This window comes from Rousettus aegyptiacus, unplaced genomic scaffold (genome assembly GCF_014176215.1).
Source record: "Rousettus aegyptiacus isolate mRouAeg1 unplaced genomic scaffold, mRouAeg1.p scaffold_m13_p_4, whole genome shotgun sequence".
Lineage (NCBI taxonomy): Eukaryota > Metazoa > Chordata > Mammalia > Chiroptera > Pteropodidae > Rousettus > Rousettus aegyptiacus.
This window is the reverse complement of record NW_023416307.1, coordinates 39777632-39783631: the sequence shown is the minus strand read 5'-3', so window position 1 is coordinate 39783631 and position 6000 is coordinate 39777632. Positions and strand designations below refer to the sequence as shown.

Below are 6000 nucleotides of genomic sequence, written 5' to 3'. Positions count from 1 at the left end.
CAGACCAAAGTAAGTTTAAGGACTAGAAGTGTATGTGAAGGATGGAACTGGTTAGCATCTGGAAAACCAGGATAACGGCCATAGCAATTAGGTGGAGAGCTTGTTAATTTATTGTCACATAAATAAAAATGAGATTTATTGTTTGGCAAGATTAAAGAGATGTGATGAATACACAGTTTTGACTTTTGAGATGAAAACAAAATGTTAAATAAATGAAATAAATAAACTGTCTATGGCTGTGCTACCCTGAATAAGCCCAATCCGTCTGATTTTGGAAGCTAAGCAGAGTCGGGCCTGGTTAGTACTTGGATGGGAGACTACTTAGGAAGACCAGGTGCTGTAGGTGTAAAAAATAAAAAAGATAAGGGATTGTAAGATGACAGGTCCTTGAAATCTGTGAGGTCAATCCAGGGTAGCCTCGCCTAATATGTAAGTAAATAAGTAAGTAAATAAATAAATAAATAAATAATAAACTCCATGTCTATCAGCTAATGGCTAGCACTGTTATAGATCAACAATATAGGTTTCATCTCCCAGGGCACAGAATGATTAACTTCCTTTCTGTACCTGCTCATGCATCACATACTCTTTTCCTTTTGAGCCCACACTTGGCCTCAGTATCCTTCTGTGGCAGCCACTGTCAATTGTTGAGAGCTGGCACATGAGATAACATCTATTTGTGCTCCTTGTCATTTCATTCTATCTGCTCCTTGATATTAGAATGGGGCCTAACCAGCTATGGGTTTTGTGAGAAAATTAATATTCCGCCTTTTATTAACTGGAAGACTTTGGGAGGAGTGGCGATAAATGAATTCATACATTCATTTCTTTCAACAAGTATTTGTGTTTCCGTGGAAGGAAAGGAGTGAGATTCTACTCACAGGCGCTAACGGAAAAGTCACATCCGACCTGATGGCGGGCAGAGGTGAAAAACTGCAAGGTTCCCAAAGCAGCTGCAGCGACGGACTCACCTGTTAAAAAAGAAATTGTAGTGCTTACCTTCATCCACAGTGGGGCACTCGAAGCTCATCACTGAAATGCCCGCTGTGTTGTTTTAAGAGAGCGGTTGAAGAACAAGCGCTTCCAAATCTTTTCTCTACACCTAGGGATGATCAAACGGGTAAAATTAAAAGTACATTGGCAGGTGTCCGTGTGAATGAGGCAAAGCCATTTTAATATTAATCCCTATGTTGCTAGCAACCTATTCTAAAATGATTCACGTTTACAAATGTAACACATGCGTTAAATATGAAAACAAGTTTCACTTAAGATCTAGTCTCCATTACACAAAAGATGAAATAATTATACAAAAGATGGAACTATTTGGGGGCATATCGTTCTCGTTTAAAGCCGTAATATGGCTTATCAGAAAACTATAGTCAGTTGTACTTCAAATGCTCATGCCTTCATCAGAATGGACAATATAGAGTTCAAATTACATCTTGGATAACCAAAATTTTAGATTAATATGAGTTATGTTCTAACATATTCAATATCTTTATCCCTGTGTCTGGGACAAAAATCTTTCAAGATTTCCAAAGGCCGGATAGCATTTCCAGATCAGCAGTGGATGAAGGTGGGACCGCGCTGCTTTGATGATGAGAATACAAGTGTATGGGGTGGCCCTTATACTTCATATTGCACAATGAAACCATCAAAGGGGCGACCCTTATCTTTTCTAGTAAATAATAAAATAAAAAAAAGACCTTGAAGACCAAAGCCTGGAACGCCGGCGTAAATGCCGCCCGGTGTGCTGACCCCCTTCAGACGAGCGGAGGCGCGGTGGCCCGGGAGCCCACTGTGCCGAGCCCACGCGTTGCCGCTGGAGCGGGGCGCGCGGGGCGCTCCCCGCTCTCCGCCGCTCGCCCGGGCAAACGGAAAGGGCTAATTGGTTTGCAACTGAACAGCGAGTTTAAAAGGAAGCATTAAAAGCCCAAGGGAGCCGCAGCCCAGATTGTGGAGCAGGCAGAGCGGAGGGCTTTGAGGGTCCCCGGGGCGAAAGGGGAAGGGGCGGACCGCCCGGCCGTGGGCAGATGGAGGCCCGGCTCCCGCGGCCCGCGCGCGCGGGGGGCGGCCGCATCCACATCACCCCACTTGGTGTAAGTTTATTCTGGGCGGCGGCGAGCTGGAACAGGAAATGTTCAGTCTTTCATGTCCACTGGCGGGTTGCAGTTTTGCACCTCCCGGCGAGCACTGATTAGTCGGTTGAGTTCCATCACATTTGAAGTTCACCATTTATTATTAAAGAGAGGTGGCAGTGATTAGTTCTGAGTCCTCAGAGAGCTAAATAAATATTTAGTAAATAAGAACGTTCGGCCTTACAGGAAAGGCTCGAACAGGTTTCTGAAATGCCGGTGAGGGCCCGAAGTGCCTCCCCCAGGAAGGAAGTGGGAGTTGCGGAGCTTCCCGCCGGAGGCTGCCATCTGCAGACCGCGGGTCGGCTGGGGGCCTTTGTGAGTCAGAGCAAAACAAAATCCCAGTCCTGAGTCAAACTCGGTGGTCTGGGGCTTTAAATGATTTTATAGGCTGTGTTTCTTTCATAAAAGCAGAGATGAGTGTCTAGGTAAACTTTGAACCTTCCCTTAAAAACAATTGAAACAATAAAGTAGCATTTTATTGCTCAAGCAATTAAGAGGATTGGTTTGTATTGCTTCCATCATTAGGTAGGTTTTCTTAGCCCCAGTATGCTCCAAAATATACCCAAATTGTGACTATTTCAAAAAGCATGTTTACACGGTTTATTTGGCGATTAACTTACAAGATGGCATTGTTGTCAAAAGCATTCACGTCGCTTATTTTGAAAGCTTTTTTTTTTCCCTTGATAAACTAACTCTTTAACGGCACAGAATATAGAATACACACATATCCACACATCAATATCATGTTACCACTATGCCCAGTTTTGAATCATGAGTTTTTCAGCCTTACATTTTTGGTGAGAATTTTCTAGTGACATTAAGTATTTTTAGGAAAACTTACCGATGGTTGAATACTAAGGTGGTTTCCAACTTCCACTGTTGTAAATAGCACATTTAACATCCTTGTGTATAAATCCGTTTGCATCTTTCCGAATATTTCCTTGGGGAAATGCCCAGGTATGTAAATACCAAGACAAGGCAAATGAAAAATTTTAAGCTTCTTTGTGTGTCTTGCCAATTTAATAGGCTGTAAGTCAAGGCATTTAATAGGTAAAATACCATTGTAATTTGAATTTCTTTGGTTATGAGTCAGGTTTAATGTTATACTCTGAGCTCTTGCTGAGCAGGGCTATTTTTTACTCGTCACCATATACCTGGTGTCTTGTGTAATGACAGGCATATACTTGGTACTCAATAAATATTTGTTTGTTGAATAAAAGATGAATAAATATTAGACATTCAAATTTCTTGTTTTGTCAATTGCTTTTTTTTGTATTGTTCATTTATTATTGTGATAGTCTTTTTCTTATTAATTTGTAAACTTTTACATAATAAAGATTTAACCTTTTGCAACATATGCAAGTCCCCCTCCCCTCCACAAAATGTGTATGTTTACGTGTGTGAGTACTTTTTGATTTGCAGACGTTAAAAAATTTTTTTCATAAGTATGTATTTGTGACACTATCACACATATGAATTAATTTGCTATAAGCTGTGAAATCTACAATTTGAGGCAGTTCTATATATTTTAGACAGCATGTTTTCCTTCTTTTATTTACCAAGTTTTTTCTTGGCCTTGGAGGTTTTTTCAGGACATACTACCTCAAGTAGAGAGATATCACAGTCTTAGTCTTAGTCTGACAAACAGAAGGCTCAACATCTGTTGTCATACAAGGGAAAGACCTGTCAGCCCCTTAGTTCCGAAACAACTATTCAATAAGTGCTTCTTGCTGTTCTTCCAGTTGACTTTTTTATTTTTTTCTTGTTCATTACTATTAAACACATGAGTAGAAAAAGGATCTTTGTTTCTAAGGGTTTTCTGAACATATCTCATTCTAACTGAACATAGAATCCCCTTTGGTATCCTACTTGGTTGTAGTTGAAATGACATAGTGTGAGGGATCATGGGGTGCAACTCTTTTCAAGCAGTAATGATTTAAAGCTGTGAGAGTATGGATATCTAATGGAGAGAGATTAGGCCTTAAATTTCTCTTCTTCGTGTAAGTATTCCCAGAAACAAAAGCATGATATAGAAGCCAAAAAGTGTCTAAGGCAAACACTACAGCATTTAAGTCACTAAAGCTGAGAAGATTTCACATTGCATGTGCTTTTGTTAGGTTAGGCTTCAAACTGAGAGATGGGAAAGAACCTTGCTTGGGGTAGATTTTTTTTCTTCTTACATCAACATTAGTTAGTGCTACCCGCAGCTCTGCTTCATTTCATCCTTACTCTACACATGGAGCAGTCTATCTGGGACGCTGCTAGAAAAATCTAAAAAAAAACTGGAAAAATCTCCATGAACCTCACACTGATTCTTGTAGCTTCTACTGAGAAGTGATACACATTACATGAGATTATTTAAAAATAAAGTTATCAAATTCAATAAGAAGTTAGCAGTTGCTTTCTGGGTAACTTGTTTGACATTTGCAGATGTTGAGGGAGCTAGCTGTCCTTGTGAAACAGTGAAGGAGAGTCAGTTCAATCAGATTCTGAGTGGTTTACCCCTCTTTGTCCTTCAACGCCCATTGAGTTCCTGGAGTTCTCTTGGATAACTCATCAAAACTGATATGCTTCTTTCTGCCTACATTTCGTTCATCTGTCTATTTCATAAATATTTATTGAAGCCAAATATGCGTAGTGGACAATATAGGCATGGTTGATGCTTTCATAGAGTTGACTTTCTAGCAGGAAGAAACAGACAAAAAATAAGGATACAGGTGAATATGACAATTTTAGATGGTGAAAAGTGCTGTGGAGAAAACACATGCCAGAGAGTGTCGCATGTGGGATGAGGTGCTGGCTGATGCTAGATGGTTAGGGAAGGCATTTTTCAGTAGGTAACACAGAACCTGAGATCTTACTGAAAATAAGCAGTCAGGTGTATTAGGAGAAGGACTAATTTTTGTATATTGATTTTGTATCCTGCAACTTTATTGAATTTGTTTATTCTTTCTAACAGATTTTTTTGGTAGAGTCTTAGTTTGTTTGTTTGTTTGTTTAATATGTGTAATATCATTTCATCTGCAAAGAGAGATAATTTTTCTTTTTCCTTTACGATTTAGACTATTTATTTTCTTGCCTAATTGTTCTGGTTTGGACTTATAGTATGTATTGAATAAAAGTGGTGAAAGTGGGCATCCTTGTATTGTTTCTTAGAAGAAAAGTTTTCAGTTTTTAACTACTGGGTATGATGTTAGCTGTGGATTTGTTACATATGGTCTTTATTACACTGAAGTTTGTTCCTTCTTTACCCAATTTGTTGACAGTTTTTAACATAAAAATATGTTGAATTTTGTCAAATGCTTTTTCTATATCTATTGAGATGATCATATATAATTTTTATCCTTAGGTTTGGAAATGTGATTTATTACATTTGACTTATGGGTATTGAACCATCCTTGCATCCCTGGAATAAAACCAACTTGATCATGGTATATGATCCTTTTAATGTATTGATGAATTTGGTTTGCATATATTTTATTCAGGATTTTTGCATCGGTATTCATCAAGGATATTGGTCTGTAATTTTCTTTTCTCGTAGTATCCTTGTTAGGCTTTGGTGTTAGGGTAGTGCTGGCCACATCAAATGAGTTTGGTGGTGTCCCTTTCTTTTCTATTTTTTGAAAGAGTTTGAGAAAGATAGATATTAATTATTATTCTTCTCCTTCTCTCCTCCTCTTCCTCCTCCTCCTCCTCCTCCTCCTCCTTCTTCTTCTTCTTCTTCTTCTTCTTCTTCTTCTTCTTCTCTTCAATTTTTCAATTCTTCTTTAAATATTGAATAGAATTCACCAATGAAGCCATCTGGTCCTGGACTTTTTTTTGTTGGGAGGTTTCTGATACCGATTCAATCTTATTACTAGTA

The 6000-nt window shown here is 38.9% G+C and overlaps 1 pseudogene; it reads left to right on the top strand.

Annotated features, from left to right (window-relative positions):
* Positions 1 to 228: 228 nt before the first annotated feature.
* LOC118602167 lies at positions 229 to 346 on the top strand (annotated as a pseudogene).
* The last annotated feature ends 5654 nt before the right edge of the window (positions 347 to 6000 follow it).